General features: G+C 36.7%; 1 protein-coding gene across 3 annotated transcripts in view; it reads left to right on the forward strand.

Moving 5' to 3' along the window:
* The window catches only part of Sb (serine proteinase stubble), a 76,763-nt gene that overhangs the window by 43,315 nt on the left and 12,716 nt on the right, over positions 1–20,732 (forward strand). The window lies entirely within an intron of this gene.

A 20,732-nucleotide genomic window follows, 5' to 3' on the forward strand; every position in this document is an offset into this window, starting at 1 on the left:
CCACCACCAGCCCAGCACCACCATTAAAAAGCGTAAAAACAGAACAACAGCAGCAGCAAACGGGATGGCGTGACGCACTTGTTAATTTTAATTGGTAGTTGATTATATTCCAATTGCGGCACTTATATTCCGTCATTAGCACGATCATTAAGTGAGAGGCTCCCCACATTGAAGTTTTTTGGGATAGTTTTCTTTGAAATGTATTTACAATGACAAGGAAGACAAGAAGATTTTAGAATTATTTAAATAATCCATTGTTTACCTTGGGAAATTATTGCCTGCTATTGGCTGCATTCGATTTGAGTATAGATTACTTTAAAGAAACATTCAAACTGGAACAATCCACATAACTAACTATCCATAAACCTCGAACATTGAACACAACTGCAACAAAATGACATTTGTTAAGTGTAACTCCAAGGTCCAAGATTTTCTCTTATAATAGTTATGGGGTTTCAAAAATATTAATAAAATATGTTTCAGTTATCAAAATTGTACATATCGCTCATTTACTCAAAGAGTGACACATCTCAACAAATCCTGTTGCGAAAAAACCCATTTTAAGTTGGAGATTGAAATTTGACTTCCCAGCTTAAAACAATTATTACACAAAAACTAAAATAACTACTTGAACCTTATTTTGTAAACAGCTAACACTGCTAAATTTCTGTGCAAGATCAAGCATGATTTGAAGTGTTTTAGTGTTTCAAAAACTCAAAAAACATTTTTGATGCCAAACTCGTAGTAAAGGAGTTGTAACTCGCTGAGTTTTAGGGATATCGACATGAAAATTTGACACATTGCTAACTAGGAAACGCATTTTTTTACTTATGCCAGTCTTTGAGAATATTAGCGATATGTATATTTAAATTTCCAGTTGTACAAGAAAAAAACTTCGTGAAGAAAAAAATCTTTAAAAATTTAAACCATGACCTACGAGATAGGAATCTATTGTGTCTCATTTTATATGTTTCTTACTGACCCTTTATTTCAACAAGGGCATGTCGCGAGGAATATGTCTTTCTCCTAGCTGGTGCACACGATAACTATCAAACGGATGAACCAATTTGGTCCTCGTAATATTTTGTACAAACTTAGATCAAGGGTCATATCGGTCCACTACTTCCGCACTTTCCACACAAAAGATCGAATGTGCTTTTGCCAAAATGGTTCGCCCGACAAATCTCCAACGGATTTTTCAGACAAAGATCAGGTTCGAATATGGATTATATCGGTCGACTCCTCCAGCCACACAAAATTCAACCTTTAAAACAATACAATTTTTGTCGGGAGCAAGTCCATACTTGCTATATACATATGTAATATAATGGCACAAAAGTTCTAAAAATCCTGCCGGCACATATGAATTGAAAATAAGATTAGGCTGAAAATTTGCTCATAGTTACATCTAGTTCCAAAAAGGGCTATATCGGGCAACACCTTCGCTTTAGTGTAATTTAAATTTTTCAAATATTTACCAAAGGTACTCCTTGTGGTTTACCGTAATATTTCCCTCAAAACTACATCCAAGAAGTTCTATATCACGCAGTTTAAGAGGTGTTCGAATATTGTTTTGATCCAGTTCCAAGATATTACAATTTTATTATTTTATCTTCTCTAGACCGTGCTGACTGGATGTGTCAGAGGAAAAACAAGTAAGAAAGTATCAGTCGGCTTTAACGACAGAGATATACCCTGAAGTGAAACGTTTATCCATGGACAGATCGAATACGAGCTACACAACTAAAACACGTATGACCCTTTTTATAGGCTCCACCATAATATGAAGGGTATAATTAAATTTGTCATTCCGTTTGCAACACATCGAAATATTTGTTGGATACCCTATAAAGTATATACATTTTTGATCAGCATAAAATTCTAAATCGAACTATGTCCATCTGTCCACCCGTAGTACTCCTAGAATCCCAGCAAACCAAATGTCTGATGTCCGACACGTCTGAACAATTTCGGAAGCAAAGTCGTTCAGATTTCGTTCCGATTTCTAAACGATTTTTCGGAGAGTTAATAGTTCAGATTTTGTACCGATTTCGTTCAGATTTCGGAACGAATGTCGGATAGAAATTTCCTTTCCGAATTTCTTAAGAATTTTCTTCAGATTTCGTTACGAAATCGGACCGAAATCGATCCGACATTTCGTTCCGAAATTATGTCAACCACTTCATACAACTTTCGTTAAGATATCGTTACGATTTCGGATCAGATATCGGACGTATCGTCGTATTGGTTTGCTGGGATGTTTGGTATTGAAAATGGGCTATATCGGTCTACATTTTCATATAGCCACCATAGAACTTACGTCCCGATTTTCGGTATTTTGAAGGTTTTAGCCTCATTGCTCCACCGAAATGGCTGAAATTTGGTATTTAGTCTTCGTTGGGGGTAAACATGTTTCCACAAGAAATCTTATTTTAGAGTCATATTTTTTTGATAGATATCGCACCCACTGGTCATTTCAGTGGGTCATCGTATAACTGTTGGACCAGTATGCCAGGAAGCATGGACTTGTCCGCGAAAAACATAATATCGCTGTAAACAAGACCACAACGAACAGCATCAGTATACATTTCCAAAGGATCTTCGAACAGATCTTAAACTGCACTTAGACACAAACGCTGAACTTTTGTGGCGGAGGTACCCTAAGGAGTGGACCGATATGGACCATTTTAAAAATTAAGCCAAATTTGGACAAAATATTAGGAGATCCAAACTTTGGACCAAATTGGTTTGCCCCGTTCAAGAGATATCGGGCATAACATGTTAGTGACATTTTTTTTTAAATGGGGGGGTAAGTACCGGAAGGTCTGGACCAGTATTGCCCATCTTCGAACTGAGCCAAAGTTTGGACAAAATATGACGAAAGCCAAATTTTGGACCAAATCGGTTGATTAGTTCCAGATTAGGGATACGCAGTGAATTGCAATAATCGGTTTTTCGATTATTCGGTTTTCGTGAAAAACTTAAAACTCAATTTTCGGTTAGTCGATTATTTGAGAGTGTTCAAAAAGTCGACTTTCGATTAATCATTAACCACCGAAAACCGATTATAATCGACCATTTTCATTGATGCGATCCGTGATGGTTATATGTATAGAAAAAGTACCGTCAATTATGCGGTTTAATAACACTGTGCAACATTTTTGAGCCAATCGCGTGCAAACAACTTCTGTCCAGAATTTTATGAAAGTAGATGACCAATAGGCAAAAACCATATTTGGGTTTTGTTTTCTTAGATCGGTTTCGGTTTTTATGGCCTCATCTAAACATGGTTAAATATCGAATTTTTAAAACAAATCGGGACTGTATCTCTGAAACCAATACGAATCATGTTTTGACATCTGCAGCAAACTTGTAGATAAGAGCAAGAAGAAAATATTTGGAGGAATAGTGAACTCGAAAAACTGCATTTATTGCCTCAAATTTTATAATATATCTAAAAATTCTATAATTAGTTAATATTTCGCACCGTATCTCCCCAAATATTAAATTCTTCTTAATGTTACCGTTTCGGAAAATATTCTCTGGAATGTAATACACAACTCTTCAGAACATTATATTGTTGTAAAATGCCTCTATCGCCTTGTTTATAACAAACTTTTCAACAACAATTTGGTAAATATTTCAATAATTAATTGAAATCCCCAACATGAGAATAAACAGCCTGTATGAACATTGTTTGAAATAAGTTTTGTAAAAGGTATGTTATGAAATACCCCTTAAACAACGTGAAATAACAATTTTAGAGTTTCAGAATGTTCTGAAGAATTGATGGTCACATTATTTGGAAGATTTTTAGAATGGCTACTTGTTTCAACTTCCAACAATTTTGTTGTTACTGACCAGAATTTCAGAAATGATGTAAACTTTTCTATATTTTAACGAGTTTTATGCGCTAGATGCAGCTTTTCCTAGTTGATCTGTTTGACACATAAGTTCTACTACTATTGGGCTACAATATTGCTGAAGACTGCAAAGCAAAATTCTTATTAGTTTCGGAGATAAAGGTCCGATCACTGGAAAAAAGGTTCATTTTAGGTCGGTTTAGATGAGGCCATAAAATCTAAACCCGATCTAAGAACACAAAACCCAATTAGGGTTTTTGTAGTCTCAACATGTACTTTCTGAAAATGCCCATTAGAAGTTGTTTGCATTTCCAGTGTTGCACAGTGTAATAGACTACGACTAATGGTTGACTACGAATAATAATTGACTCCGTCTTCCGAAAGTCGACTAAGAATAATCGATTATTCGGTTTTCGCAAAGTCAATAGTCGACTACGATTTTTGGAAATTTTACGGTTAATAATCGATTAATCGATTAACCGAAATCGATTTTACGTATCCCTATTCCAGATTTATCCTGTTTCGGGCTGCTTTCTCAACAAGTATTGCCCCTGAAAAAGTCTTACCGTCGTAATTGAAGCAGCGAATGCAAGTTGCTTCAACAATAATCAAAGTGATTCGAGTGATTCTTAAAGTGAACCTTTCGGAAATTTTGTGTGGGAGGTACCCGAAGGAGTGGACAAATATATTCGAAACTGATTTATATCTGGTAGATCAAGAGTTATCGTGCGCACAATTTTTCCGAACATCTTTGAACTTTTGTGGGGGAGGTACCTGAAGGAGTGGACCGATATGGCTTATCTTCGAACTTATACTAAGTTTGGACAAATTATTACTAAGGCCAAATTTTGGACCGAATCGGCAGATCCGTTCAAGATTTATCTTGCGCTCCAACCACTTCACAGGGTGTCATAGGGGTTTTTTGCACTTTACCGGCTATTTGCTCAGGAAGTATGGACTTGCCCCTGATGAAACTTGTACCGTCGTATGGACGGCGGTGAATACAAGTTGTTACAACAAAAACCAAATCGATTCTAGAGTAGGTCCTAAACTGAACTTTTCCGAACTTTTGTGTGGGAGGTGTGGGCCGATTGTGTCCATAATGGAATCTGGTTGAAATTTCGCGACGTGCAAAGTATAGACCAAATCGGTTATTCCCTTCATGAGTTTCGGTAAGCACCTTCCATTTAAAGTTTGTTCAGGCGCACCGTGTCTGGAACATCCCCCAATGGCTTACAATATTGCTAACGCAAAAAGTAGCAATTTCTCAAAAATACTACACATAGTCCCGTTCCACACTATAGTGATTTCAATGAAATAATTTCATGAAATTATGTGTTCTTAGATCGAGTTCCTTACTAAAGTAATTTTATGATTTTTCTGTAGTGGGGAACTCGATCTAAGAACGCCTAATTTCATGAAATTACTCTAGTATGGACGGGGACATACGACAAATCCTTTTATATTTAAACCTCTATTAAATGAAATAAATCGATAAGAAAAAAAAAATAAAGTACAAAATTACAACTTGTTATTGTGTTTCTAGTTGTTTATAAGTAGCTTTTTTTTCTAACAATTAATCTCTTTGTTACGTTTATTAAAATTCCATAAAATATTTACATTTTTCACCTTAAAACGTTAACGAAATTTATTGACCCAAATTGTAGCAAAAAAAAAACTGCAAACAATACCTTCTTTAGGTCGACAAATTTAGGCCAAACTGTATTGTGGCTTGTCTTGCGGTTTGGCACAACATTCGCATCGCATCGCATTTATTTATCAACAGACACTTCATCCGGAGAGTGAACGCTTTTTAATTGTTATGATAAACAATGGCAACAACAATGGCATTTTATTGCCGATTTATTTGCCCGAACATGCTGTTTAGGTATGAATAAAAAAAAGTGAACAACTCTGTCTTGTCTGGATAATTTATTTTTATTCATACGTTTTTTACGCATGCGTGACTTATTTGTGTCACTTTAAGCGCAAACCGAATTATGCAATTCTCATTTTTAAAGCGTTTAACAGCAATCTACACAAACTCGCACACACTCACAAATCTACATGCCGACGACATTGGTGCGCGCAAGTAAGTGCCTGTTCAACAGCAATTGCTGCTCGACTGCCTAGCCTACTTGCATTCGAACGAGAATCGTGAGTTGAAAATTTGCTTGTCGTGGAAAATACTTCAAAAGCCATGCACTCGCGTTACCGTTTATATAACAAAGGTCTATGACGACACACATACGCACTTACTCACTTATCCACTTCTTGGCCAAGTTGTACGATTGGTTTATAATTGTTCTGATGAAACGTTTAGAGCGGTGTTAATTGACTATCTCGGACGGAAATCTTAGTAAATTTCAACATTTAGTGGCACTTGGTGTGACTTAAAGAAAGTGAATGACTGACTTTTTGTCTACATTAGCCCAGCCAGCAGACACCCGCCCTGCTTTTCGTTTACATGTTTTATAACCTCAATTTCAGACACACAATTGCTGGGAAGATAAGCTGAGCGCGATGTAGTTTTCATACTCGGAAACATCAGCAACGAGACACATAACTCAAAATAAAAAAAAAAGTTTTTCCGTTTTGTTGGCTTTTAAATGCAGATGTTATCAGGTCAAGTGTTAAAGTGAATGTACAACAGACATAAAATATGAAGTAATAAAAGCTTAACTTGCTTTCTTGCTTACCTACCGGCGCGGCTGTGCTGGAGCCATTTGAGGATTATTTATGTGCGAGCATGAGATTCAGTTTCAATTTAATTCGTATAAAATGTAGGTATAATCACATCAAGTGTAATGGGCTTCGGTCAGGGAATGGCGAATTTATGTTGCGTTTCTGTTTAGTCCACTAACGCTTCTCAGCGAATGTAGGTATGGCGTGGGATTTCAAAATGTATGATTGTGTCTTAAGTCTTTTGTTTGAAGCTTTATTCCAAATAGAATATTTTTAGAATGCTCTTCAGAATTTGATATGTCAATTCACAGAACTCCAAAAGATCTCATTCAGTAAAAAGTCAACTGTTTTGCCATTATTAACGATTATAGATTCGAACATCCTTCAAACAAAAAAGAGAGAGATTTTGATGAGAGTAATTTCCCGATAAGCTAACAAAGATTATTTTATTTAAAAAAAGCGTGCCATGTCCTTTAGCTTAAAACAAAATCGGTCTGCACTCACTGAGAAAAGTATTTGCTTGGTCCTTCCTGAATGTCCGCGGAACACTTTTTTTAATAGATTGAACATAGTTATACCCTCAGCATTTATGCTAACGAGGGTATATGAGGAAAAGTCAAAAATGGCTAATATTATGTTTGAAAAAATTATTTTTTTTTTTGAAGCTACATGAAAGGTTTTTGGTACATGGATTGAGAAAAAAAACCCATTCTCAAATCTGTTCGAGATACTAATGTTGGTTATTGCCGCCGAAAGTTATGACGGTGTCAATTCTGATTTTAAGAAAAAAATTATAAAAACGCTATTCATTATATTGAGAAACATTGTTAATTTATGCCTTGCTACATATTATATGCTTAACATAATTTTAACATAACTTAGTGAAAAAGTTGTACATTTTCGGGGAAATTAAGAAAGAGTTCAAAAATGTTGGTAGTTGGCAACTTGGTTTAATAAAATTCAAGCTGTTTATGCATCTGAAAATATTTAAAAAATATGTGCGTAGTTTAAACATCGTGAAGATTAAAATGAAACCAAGAATATACAAATCTGTTTAGCTGTTTCCTTATTATAGCAAAAACAAAGAAATATATTGAGGAAATTTATACAATTTTTGTAAGAGAAATTATTTTGCGAGTTAGTTAAAGAAAATGTAGGAAAATTAGGCCAGAGTTATTCTCTTACTTTAGTTAAGTTTCACGCAAACAAGTAAAAAAGCATCAGCCAGCTTTGCCGACAGAGGTATACCCTTAGCCTATGTGAACTTAAACTTTCATATACGGACAGATCGAACGAGAGTGTTGTGTCTTTTCAGAATTGCCGAAAAACTGAAGATTAGTTCAAAAGTGTTGCGGAGGAGGCTGGCTGGAGCGCACGATAACTCTCGAACGGATTAAACGAATTGGTTAAAAATTTGGCCTTCGTAATATTTTGACCAAACTTAGTTTAAGTTCGAAGATGGGCCATATTGGTCCCCTCTTTCCGGTACCTCCCACACAAAACTTCGGAAATTTTGTGCGCACTATAACTCTTGAAGGGAGTAAGCAATATGGTCCACACTTTGCACATAGTGAAATTTCTACCAGGCGTAGATGAGGTTCCAATATGGACTCAATCGGTCCACTTCTTCGGTTCAGGAGCAAGTTCTCTCTCGAATCGCTTTGATTTATGTTGTAACAACTTGTATTAACTGCAAACCCCCCTCCCCATACGACGGTACAAGTTTCATTAGGGGCAAGTCCATACTTTCTAAGAAAATAGACAGAAAGGTGCAAAAAACCCTATGACACCGTGTGTAGTTGTTGGAGCTCAAGATAACTGTTGAACAGATTTGCCGATTCGGTCCAAAATTTGGCATTCGTATTACTTCGTATTACCACTCTTTCAGGTACTTCTCACACAATTGTTCAACAATGTTCGGAAAAATTGTGCGCACAATAACATTTGAAGGGAGTGACCGATTTGGTCCATACTTTATACTTCCTAATGTATTTACCTGATATAGATCAGGTTTTATCTTCTAAAATTACCCATGCCGATCCTTTCCTTAGGGTACCTACCCCACAAAAGTTCAACATTTTTGCCTAAGTGCAGTTTAGGGTCTATTCGAAGATCATTTGGAAATGTATACCGATGCTGTTCGTTGTGGTCCTGTTTACAGCGATATTATGTTTCCCGTTCACAAGTTCATGCTTCCTAGCATACTGGCCCAAAAGTTATACGATGACCCACTGAAATGACTAGTGGACGCGATGTCTATTGAAAAGATATGGCTCCCAAAATAAGATTCACCTTCATAATGTAAAAATTCGGATCCGTTAGTCATTATGTAACTCATTACAAAGTAATGTAAACAAAAATAACTACTTAAAATACTCCTTACTAAGTTATGGGTACGGTGGCACAGAGCGTGTGTTTCCGACTACAAATCAGAAGATTGTGTGTTCAACACTCACCGCCGGCAGGGTGCTTTTTGTTAAAAAAAAGAACAGTTGGTGGTACACATGTAAGCGCTTAAGCAACCCTTAATGATCGTGTACGTGGCCTAGTGTGTAATGTGTTCGGCTACAAATCAGAAGTTCGCAAGATCAAATTCAGCAGGGAGCGAAATAAAAAAAATTAAAAACAAATTCCACCTCAACTGTTCTAAAAATAGAAAATATATATATTTTTGCTTATAGCTTATTTTTCAACATGCAGTGGCCATAGAATAACTAGTTATTCTAGTGGTCATAGAATAACTAGTAATTTTGTGCGACATGTCCTTGTTAAAATAATGGGTTAGTAGGGGGATTGTAAGTAGTCACGACTGCCAAAAATCCCTTATAAAACCCATTATTTTGGGAGATTTTTTTTTTGCTGGGCTGATACTCAATGATTGTGACAAACATTTCTGTAATTTAACTTATTTTATTTGCATGATTTTCTCTTCTGGCAACGCAACTACAGTTGAGTTGCTATTCATAATCGACCCCTTGAAGATGCAAATCACGTATAAACATTCCAAATTTTTCAAAACTCAACTTATTTTTGCTATTTTTCGCTGTTTTTGAGGAGGAAAATTACCAATTTTGGAAAGGAGAAAAATGTTAATAATATAAGCGAGTTTCTGAAACAAAGGACTATTATTCAAGCCCTAACTTAAGTTGTATGATTTAGTAAATTCCTTAAGCTTCGTTTTCCTTCTTATAAAAATGCCTCTAAATTGCAAGGGTTGTCAAAAATGTTGGTCTTAATATTGGGCAAAATGAAAAAATTAAATATAGATGTATGGATTTCCTCAAGGTTTAAGTTACTTTCCATATGCACGAATAGCAATTAGTACCAAATTTAAGTAAAAGGCCTGTAGGTTTCAGAACTGTTTAGACTTTTTTCGGACATTTTTAAGTGCTAAATATATATTTTCTAGGATATTTTTAAGTAAATTTATTATCCTTTCTTATATGTATGTTCAATATATTATTTTTTGTGCTATTAGCGGTTTTATTCCCATGATAACTAGGAGGCGCAGTGAAAGAAAATGTTTAGGGATATTCACTTTAATAAATAATTTTTCATTTTTTTGGGACAACCTAATCTTGGACCACGCCAAAACTTGGAGATTTTCTCCTCACTGAGAACAAAAAATACATATTACAGGTAATTCTGCGGAAAATGTGCTTATATCTTATAAAGTACCGAGAAATGGATGGTAAACCTATATGGAGGATGTGGTCAAAAGTGAACCAATATCACATTTCTTTATAAGGTGGTGTTCAGAAATCTGAGTTCATTATTAAATCCCACTCAGTTTGAATATTTGGTTAACATCTCCCGAAATAAATCGAGATATAATTCATATACCAAATCATGGACCTATACTGACAATTTTCCGGGGGGACGTTAACTATGCAATATGAACTCCTGGTACCGGATTACAGCAAATTTGCTTCAACAATGTGCTTGTGGTAACAGTAAAATACTTCAATTCAGGTTGATTCGTTACATGGCAACAACGCGAAAACATGGGTCTAGGACTTCAATATCTTTGTTAGAGTATTTTAAGGTCACTAGGGCCCTTTGACGTAGGGGATGGAAGATACCAAGGAACGGTCCTGACCGGTTTTAACATGGCAAAGCCCAGGATTTATCTTGGTCCCTCTTTCATCCCAAGTGGACACTGACCTCCCCGTGGTGTCACCTGGGGAACTGCCTTTAACACCCGTTAAAGGTAGTGAGCTAACATGTGCCGCGCGTTCACCCATAAGAACGTTAAAAACTTGGGTTTGGGCGTCGGGTTAGTAACCCTCCCCTAGAAAAAACAGCCTACTATGAAAAAACGAAAGAAAAGAAAAACAAACCCCTCTAAAGTTGACGAACCCCGCAAACGTTTTAAGGACCATGATCTGCGAATCTGCACCTGGAATGTTCGCACTCTTTATAGAGAAGGTGCAGTCTTCGCATTGGCAGACGTACTTGAAAAGTACAAGACCGATATTACTGCCATACAGGAAATACGATGGATTGGGAAAGGCGTCACAACAACACCTAAAGGTGACGCACTGTATTATAGCTGCCATGACGTAAAGCATGAGTTTGGTTGTGGATTCGTAGTTAGTCGGAGACTAAAACATCTTGTATCCAGCTTCACTCCAGTGAATGAAAGACTTGCTGCAATTCGAATAAAAGCTAAATTCTTCAACATCAGCTTTATTTGCGCTCATGGTCCCACTGAAGAAAAGGACGAACAGACCAAAGATAAATTTTACGAGCGCTTAGAAGAAACATATGACCGTTGCCCTGCCCATGACATTAAAATCATTCTAGGCGATTTTAATGCCAAAATTGGAAAGGAGAATATCTTTGGCCCAACAGTCGGGAAATTCAGTCTCCACAGTGAAACATCTGACAATGGTATGAGACTGATAGACTTTGCAGCTGCAAAAAACATGGTAGTTAGCAGTACCAGATTTAATCATCTCGATATTCATAAGGGCACCTGGCTGTCTCCAGATCAGAAAACAAGAAACCAAATTGATCATGTTGTGATAGATGGAAGACATTCATCGAGCGTGTTGGATGTACGATCGTTCCGAGGCGCAAACATTGATTCGGACCACTACCTTGTTGCAGCAACGGTACGCACCCGCTTAAACGTAGCAAACAAAGTACGAACAGACACAACACGAAAGTTAGACATCGGTAAGCTGCAATCACAACAGATAGCCACAGCATATTCCACTCAACTAGCCCAATTGCTTAATCAAAGCCCTCCTCATCCCGATAACATATCAGCGCAATGGCAAAGCATTGCCCACTCCATGCAAACAGCCGCAAAATCCATACTTGGATACCAGAGACCTCCACCAAGGAATCCATGGTATGATGAGGAGTGTCGTGCTGCCACCGAAGAGAAAAATGCGGCATATAAGGCTACTTTACAATCCGTAGCAACGCGTAGCGCACGAGAGAGATACAGGGAGAAAAGGAGAGAGGAGAAACGTCTTTTCCGCAGGAAAAAGAGAGAGATGGAAAAGCGGGAGTGTGAAAAAATCGAGATGTACAGGAGCCAGAATGAAGTCCGAAAATTCTACCAAAGAGTCAAGCATCAAACTGATGGCTTTGGTACAGGCACATCCTCCTGTAGAGACCAGCAAGGTAATTTGGTAACTGATACAGATAGTGTACTCAGGATATGGAAAGAACATTTTTCAAATCTGTTGGTATCCAATAGCAGCGAAGACGACGAAGATACCACAGTCCCAATCCCAGAAGATGGTATTGAATGTATACCGCCCAGCCAAGATGAGGTAAAGACAGCAATAAATCGGCTGAAGAATAATAAGGCAGCAGGGGCCGATGGCTTACCAGCCGAGCTGTTCAAAACCGGAGGCGACACGCTGATAAGGTGTATTCATCAGCTAGTTAGCACCATCTGGCAGGAAGAACGAGTACCCGACGATTGGAACCTGAGTATCCTGTGCCCCGTCCACAAGAAGGGAGATAAGACTGTATGCTCTAACTATAGGGGCATAAGTCTACTCCCTATTGCCTACAAGATCGTGTCAGGGATATTGTGCGAACGACTAAAGCCAATGGTCAACGAGATTATTGGACCATACCAATGCGGCTTTAGACCTGGCAAGTCCACCATTGACCAGATATTTACCCTGCGGCAAATCCTGGAGAAGACCCAAGAGATGCAGATCGACACCTACCACCTTTTTGTCGATTATAAAGCAGCCTTCGACAGTCCGCTGCGCTCAAAGGTATTCCAAGCCATGTCTGAATTTGGTATTCCCGCAAAGCTCATCCGGCTTTGTAAAATGACTTTAACTGACACGAGGTCCTCAGTTAAAATAGGAAAGAACCTCTCCGAAGAGTTAGGTACCAAAAGAGGTTTCAGACAAGGAGACAGCCTTTCGTGTGACCTCTTCAACATCCTGCTAGAAAAGGTTATACGAGAGGCAAACGTCAAAAGAAGTGGCACAATCTACACCAATAGTCACATGTTACTTGCTTATGCTGATGATATAGACATCATGGGTCGATCAGTAAAAGAAGTAACTGATACCTTTATAAAAGTCGAAGGAGAATCTGCTAAAGTGGGTCTGGCGGTAAACGGTGAGAAGACCAAGTTGATGGTGTCGACGCGCAATGCGTCCATTGAGCTCGGACCGACTGTGGAAGTTGGTTCCTATAATATTGAGGTAGTAAAAGACTTCGTCTACCTCGGCACCTCCGTCAACACAACAAACGACATCAGTTGTGAAATAAAAAGAAGAATTGTATTGGCCAACAGATGCTACTTTGGATTAAGTAAGCAGTTTAAAAACAAAGCCACATCTCGTCAAACAAAAATAACGCTCTACAAAACACTGATACTACCCGTGCTGATGTATGGCTCCGAAGCCTGGGTACTTGCGCAAGCAGACATGGCAGTGCTTGGTGTGTTTGAGAGAAAAATTCTTCGAAAGATCTACGGACCAATCTGCGTTGACGGTGAATATCGACGTCGCATGAACCACGAGCTGTATCTGCTATACAACGACATCAATATTGTTAAACGTATCGAGATGCAGCGATTGCGTTGGCTAGGCCATATCAAAAGAATGAGCGATGATGAACCCACTAAAAAGGCGTATGAATACATGCCACATGGCGGTGCACGCAGAATTGGCAGGCCAAGGAATAGATGGCGCAAACAAGTGGATGATGAGATGACAAGGCGCGGTATTCCAGAGAGCAAAGCAACAAATAGAGAGGAATGGAGATCTCTTCTTAGTTCGGCCTATAGAACAAATGTTCTGTAATGGGCCAGCTAAGTAAGTAAGTAAGGGCCCTTTGATAAAAATTTCAGTTCGATATATTATCTAGAAGTATTTTTGTCACACCTTTTCTTGAAAGTGCCTCCACTGTGCATAGGCCGATGAATTTAATATACAACAGGATTAAATATCAATTATTATACAGTGCGTCACAACTACAGGCAAATATGGAACAATAAAATACAAAGGCACGTGTTATATAACCCAACACAAAGATACACATAATTGATTTTCAAATTGAATGCTGATTTCCTCCCCAATAAAATAACAGAACGATTGATTCACCACGCATTTTATACCATAAACAATTTATGGCCGATCTTCTGTTACTGCTGCCACTATGAAAGCTACAGCTCGCGTTAAAAGCCACAGTTTGCTTAGAAAGCATAATTCACATACATATCTATGCTAATGTACAAATAAGGAACCTCGACAGCGGGAGAATACAAGACCAAAATTGGAAAATGTCCGCATCTAAAAGCGTTTTTGATAACTTGGTGAAAACAACGCGCATTTACGCGTGGTGGATCAATAGAAATGTTCACTGATTCCATTAACAACAAGACTCGACTCACTTAAAGCACATCCCCCAACCAATCAACGATCCATCTATCCATGCATGGAAGCAATGGTTATGGCCATTATGGTCATCGATTATATTCATCACATCTATTGATGATGACTGATGTACTATGTGAACGAACACACACATGCAAACAATAAGCCCAGACACACTTTGTTAACACGAGTACCTACATATAGCTTAAGTGAATTCCGACATGACACCGTTTTCGGTTAATGGCTATGGGATGAAGTTAAAACTCCCACCCCCTCAATTTAAATGACGTTTATCACTTTACAGATTTATTGGTTTTTTATGTTTTTTCTAAAATGTCAAAATGGAATGGAACAATTTACGTTTTTTGGTTTAGCTTTCAACTAAATGATAACATTGTTGAAAAACTAAATATAACGGGAAGATCTCCAAATGTGATTTAAATTAAAATTATGAACACGATGTCAGACCTGGCAGAAGATAATAAACTAGCTGTGGTAATGTTCCCCAAAGAAACACAACATACCATACCAGAACTCTTTTTTTAAATCTCAATTGGATTAAAAGCCACATTATGCTTTTGAATCATAATAGACATATTCGGTATTTTGTAAACACTAAAGTTGCGGCACTCTCCTCTTGTGACAGTTGTTTTTGTATTGTACCAAACCACATTGAAGTGGCTACTATTTTTTAAAGACCAGAGCATTTAGAATTCATAATGGTGGTCATTAGAGGGGCATTACAACACTGAACAGAGGAATAACAATTTAAATTATCACAAAAGAACAACCTGCTACCGCAACATCTTCAGCGCCATTACGACAATCGACAGAAAACCGGACAGACATACAGAATTATATTTACTACCGCACAGAGTAAATGTGAATAGGTAAACAGAAAATGGGGCACCACAGATATGCCCATATAAAGATTTCAGATGTGAGTTTTCGCCGCAACAAAACAATTATGCTGATGATGGTTAAGCACTAATTACAAGTGCTGGTTAAAACAAACAACAATTGGCCTACAACCTACAACAGTAACAAAGAAATCCGCAACGAAAACTTATCCACGCACAAATCATTTTGATGGCAGAGGAAAGGGAGTCTCTAGCAACTACAACATATGAACTTTGCACAGTAATGCCTCAATAGGCACAACTTTGCACATACACTCTAAAATATTTCTAATGAACTTTACAATGATACTGACAGGCAACAAGATGCGTCACAAAAATCCAAAAGCAACAGAATCCAATCTAATGCTCTATTGTAAAACGTTACATAATAATACGTATATAGAAATCATATATGGGGATTCTAAGTGAAATCGGAAACTTTTGCCAAAAGGGTTTGTGATTTCCTTTATTTTTTGCTCTGTTGATTGATGCTGCTCCTCAGCAAAACATTTCAGTATATTTTCAGATTTTTTTTGACTAACGGTTCCAGAGACATCGCGCCTTGAAAAAGTCGAATTCTGTAAAAACAAAGAAATACACATAATATTGGTCCAATGATATCAATGATATCAATGAGTGCACGCCGATTCATATTGGCTCAATGATATGGGACCTACTTTTTATTGCCGAGTCCGAACGGCGTGTCTTACGACACCACTTGCAGAGAAGTTTTTCATGGCTTAAATACTCATGAAATGTCGCCGGCATTACTGAGGGGGAATTTTGACACCGTTGAAAATTTGATGCTGCTTGGCCTGGGATTCGAACCGCAGACCTTCTGAGTGCAAGGCGGACGTTCTAACCATTGCACCACGGTGGCCCCATCAATGATTTTACTTTTCGATTTTCTTAATATTTTTTTGTAATAAACTATGATTAATTATAAAGTTTTAAGGCTTATTTGGTAGTGAAATTCGAATAATTGCTATTTCTTCTATTTTTTTACTGTGTGATTTTTTGTTTGTTTTTTGTTAGGAATTTATTTTAAACATCTTAAAAACTTCTTCATTTTTCGATTTGAAAAAATGTTTTAACAATTATAGTACCAGTCGAACAATGAACTAACTAAATTGATAATCAAATAACCCAGCTAGGGAATTATATGAATTGGCATCCAAGCCGAATAATAATCTACAAAATATTAAAGTGGTATTTTCTCCAGAACATGATTATTATCGCGGCCACAAACAACTTCATTCAGTACTAGCCACTAATGCTAGTGCAATAATTGCTAATTCATTTTCAAAATTGGAAATTGAAGAAGTTTTTAAGATGTTTAACATAAATTTCTAAACTCATAACTTCCAAAGACTACTCTAAGCGTTTGTCATGGAAACCATGTAATGAATGGACAAGTATCCATCATATTAAAAAACAAATTGCATTTGAAAGAGGAAAAGTTAGATGGTAGCGAAGCCGATCCACATCGGATATGTCTGAAAAGCCTCTACCAAAGGCGAAACATGACACATAATGGTGGTTGTGTGGGTTCGAATATTCGCCTTTCCTTTTTCACTTGCAAAAATCATCGACTCCAACGAGAAATTATTTAAAAAAATGAATGTTAAAAATGTAATTTTTTTTTATTTTTTGGTATTGTTATGTTTCAAAAAAATCAAGAAAAGCGAAGAGATCATTGATTAAAATTGATTTTAAATATTAAATCGCAAATATTTCACCCAAGCCCACTGTGCAAAATTTTGTTCTAGCTTTTATTAGAGAGCTGATAAGAAAATAAAAAATACAAACTAAAATTGTTTCTATTTGGTCCAATATTAAAGAAGTTACGAGTATTTCTTTGCATATAGGTTTTACAAAGTTCGACTTTTTCAAGGTGCGATATCTCTGAAACATTTTGCTGAGGAGTAGAATCAAATCAACAAAAAATAAAGAAAATCTAAAACCACTTGTGTCCCATTTCAATCAGAATTCCCAACTTATACGTTTATAAAGTCAACACTGCCTACACAAAATGAAAATTATAACATTGTAACAAAGAGTAATAAAAACTTTAGTTTGGACGATGAGCAAAGTTATAACATTTTGTGAGGGAGGTACCCGAAGGTGTTGTCCGACATATACCTCTCTTATATGTAGGTTTATAGAAAATATTACGATTTGCAAAGGTTGGACGAATGTCAGTCACTACTAACGTCATTTATATTAGTCACCGCAGGATTTTTTAAAGTTTTTGGACCAATATGTTTTGAAGCATAGGCATGCCCACGAAACACATTGGGGGTTATCATTAGACAGCGGAATCCTATGCAAATCCATATATGAAATCTGATTAGACAGAAACTCGTTTTATCACAAAATAAAACGAATTAGGTCCAGAAATTTTTGCATATTTTGCATATCGTGCATATTTTGACATATTTTTACATATTTGCATAAAATGAGCATATGCAAAACCACATGCAAAAATATATACAAGGATTTGTGGTCTAAGTCTTTGTTAGGGGTATGAAACTTTACACCTGAAATTTGTCCGCATGGGTTCACGTCTTCATATAGCCCCCACAGAACGGTACCTCCCGATTTCCGATATTTTGAAGGTTGTGGCCTCAACATCACACTTAAATGGCTGAAATTTTGTGTAAAGTCTTCGTTGGGAGTATACAACTTTCCACCTGAAATTTGCCAGTATAGGTCCACATCTTCATATATCCCCCATAGAACGGTACCTCCCGATTTTCGGTATTTTGAAAGTTTTAGCCTCAATATCCCACCGAAATGACTGAAATTTGGTATTAAGTCTTCGTTGGGGGTATAAAACTTTTCTCCTGAAATTTCTCGGTATAGGTTAACGTCTTCATATAGCCCCCATAGAACGGTACCTTCGGATTTCTGGTATTTTGAAGGTTGTGGATTCAATATCTTTCCGAAATGGCTGAAATTTGGTATTAAGTCTTCCTTGGAGGTATAAAACTTTCCACCTGAAATTTGTCGGTATAGGTGTACGTCTTCATATAGCCCCCACAGAACGGTACCTCCCGATTTCCGATATTTTAAAGGTTGTGGCCTCAACATCACACTTAAATGGCTGAAATTTTGTGTAAAGTCTTCGTTGGGAGTATACAACTTTCCACCTGAAATTTGCCAGTATAGGTCCACATCTTCATATATCCCCCATAGAACGGTACCTCCCGATTTTCGGTATTTTGAAAGTTTTAGCCTCAATATCCCACCGAAATGACTGAAATTTGGTATTAAGTCTTCGTTGGGGGTATAAAACTTTTCTCCTGAAATTTCTCGGTATAGGTTAACGTCTTCATATAGCCCCCATAGAACGGTACCTTCGGATTTCTGGTATTTTGAAGGTTGTGGATTCAATATCCCTCCGAAATGGCTGAAATTTGGTATTAAGTCTTCCTTGGGGCTATAAAACTTCCACCTGAAATTTGTCGGTTTATGTTCAGGCGTTCATATAGCCCCCATAGAACGATACCTCCCGATTTTCGGTATTTTGAAGGTTGAGGCTGTGGTTATACATTTCTCTATTTTATTGACTTGTCTGAAAAGAATTTTAAACAGAAGAATTGTATATAGCATTTCCAAATTAAATGAAACCTTTTCCAAATTGAATGAAACTTTTTCCAAATCAAATGAAACCTTTGCCAAATTGAATGAAGCCTTTATATTTATTAAAAGAAAAAAGCCAGAATATTTTGAATAGAGAATGATATAAAAAATTATATGGAGTTTCAACAATTTTTTACTTAAATTCTAATCATATGTAATGACATAAAAGTGCAACTCGCTTCATATTTTGCTTCCTAGAACTTAAACATTTCATCATTTTTGGGGCATCAATTAAAGTTATAACGAAATAATCCTAAAGGGAGAATTTAGGATTACAATTTCCTAATAACACTGTGACAAGAAATGGAGGTGAAAATCTGGGGCATATATAATTCCTTTTGGGGATAAAATCCCTTGGTGAGTATATTAAGAATCCCGCAGGACAGATCCGCGGTGAGTTGAAGTTCCGAGTTATGACGTGATAAATTTTTTGCGAGAGACCCTATAATCCATCAGAAATTAGCGTTATATCTTTGTTCGCTGTTGTGTTACCTTATTTATGAAATAACTTATCTTCAGTCAAATCGAATGAGTATTATTTTCGTAGAGGATTTTGACCTTCTAACTCACTTCCTTCAATGACCTTTTCGTCTCTTATTTTAAGAACCGCTATAAAAGTACCACATAATGACGTTTTGCAGCTTCGAAATGTTCTTCAAAAATGTCGCTCAGAAAATTTTAGGTACGACCCTCATTGACAACTAATCGATTTTGTCGCGTTTTCATGGTCCATCATCTCATAAATAAGCTAAAACAACAGTTAACAAAGATATCAGGCTAATTTTAGATGCCTTACAGGGTCTCTCGGAAGTTCGACTCACGGCGGATCTGTCCTTCGGGATTCTTAATATACACACCAAAGGCTTTCTTTCCCAAAAGGAATTATCTCTGCCCCAAAATTTCGGTTCACAGTGTAATAACATGGGCTTATTGTAGTACCTAATGAAGTGGTTTACGATTCGCTGCTTAGGGAATTCTCAATGGACATGGTTCTTACATAATTGGAGCAGTCTTGTTGATTAATCGGTTCGATACAATGCTCAATCACATCAACGGTATAACGATCTATTCTCCGATCGCGTAGTACTACTCCGGCGCACTATTTTATTTTTTAAAGTTTTTTTTTGCAAGATAATTTTTATGCAATAACTTAATAAGTAAACGAATACACATAATGATAGAATTAAATCGGTGAAATTTGAAGTTTTTAATGTCATACTTAGCAATGTTGAACCCAAAAGTAAAGGCATTTTCATAAATAAAACTGTGTACCAGAGTGGTACTACGCGATCAGACAATAGGTCGTAATATCGTTGGCGTGATTGAGCATAGTAACCAACAGCTCAATAAACAGGACTGCTTAAATTATGTAATGAGTATGTCCGTTGAAAATTCCACAAGCAGCAAATCGTGAACCACTTCATTAGGTAATACAATTAGCCCCTGTTATTATTTCGCTATAACCTTAATTGATGCCCAAAAATTATCAAATATTTAAGTTCAAGGAAGCAAAACATGCAGCGAGTTGCACTTTTATGTTTTTATGTCATTACTTAAGATTAGAATTTAAGTAAAGAATTGTTGAAAACCCATATAATTTTTTATTTCTTTCTCTTTTCAAAGTATTCTGGCTTTTTTTCTTTCAATAAAAATAAAGGTTTCATTCAAATTGGAAAAAGTTTCATTTAATTTGGAAAAAGTTTCATTCAATTTGGAAAAAGTTTCATTTAATTTGGAAATGCTATATACAAATATTTTTGTACCTATTACTGAAA

Source organism: Musca autumnalis, unplaced genomic scaffold (genome assembly GCF_047663935.1).
Source record: "Musca autumnalis isolate F117 unplaced genomic scaffold, ASM4766393v1 scaffold_1, whole genome shotgun sequence".
Lineage (NCBI taxonomy): Eukaryota > Metazoa > Arthropoda > Insecta > Diptera > Muscidae > Musca > Musca autumnalis.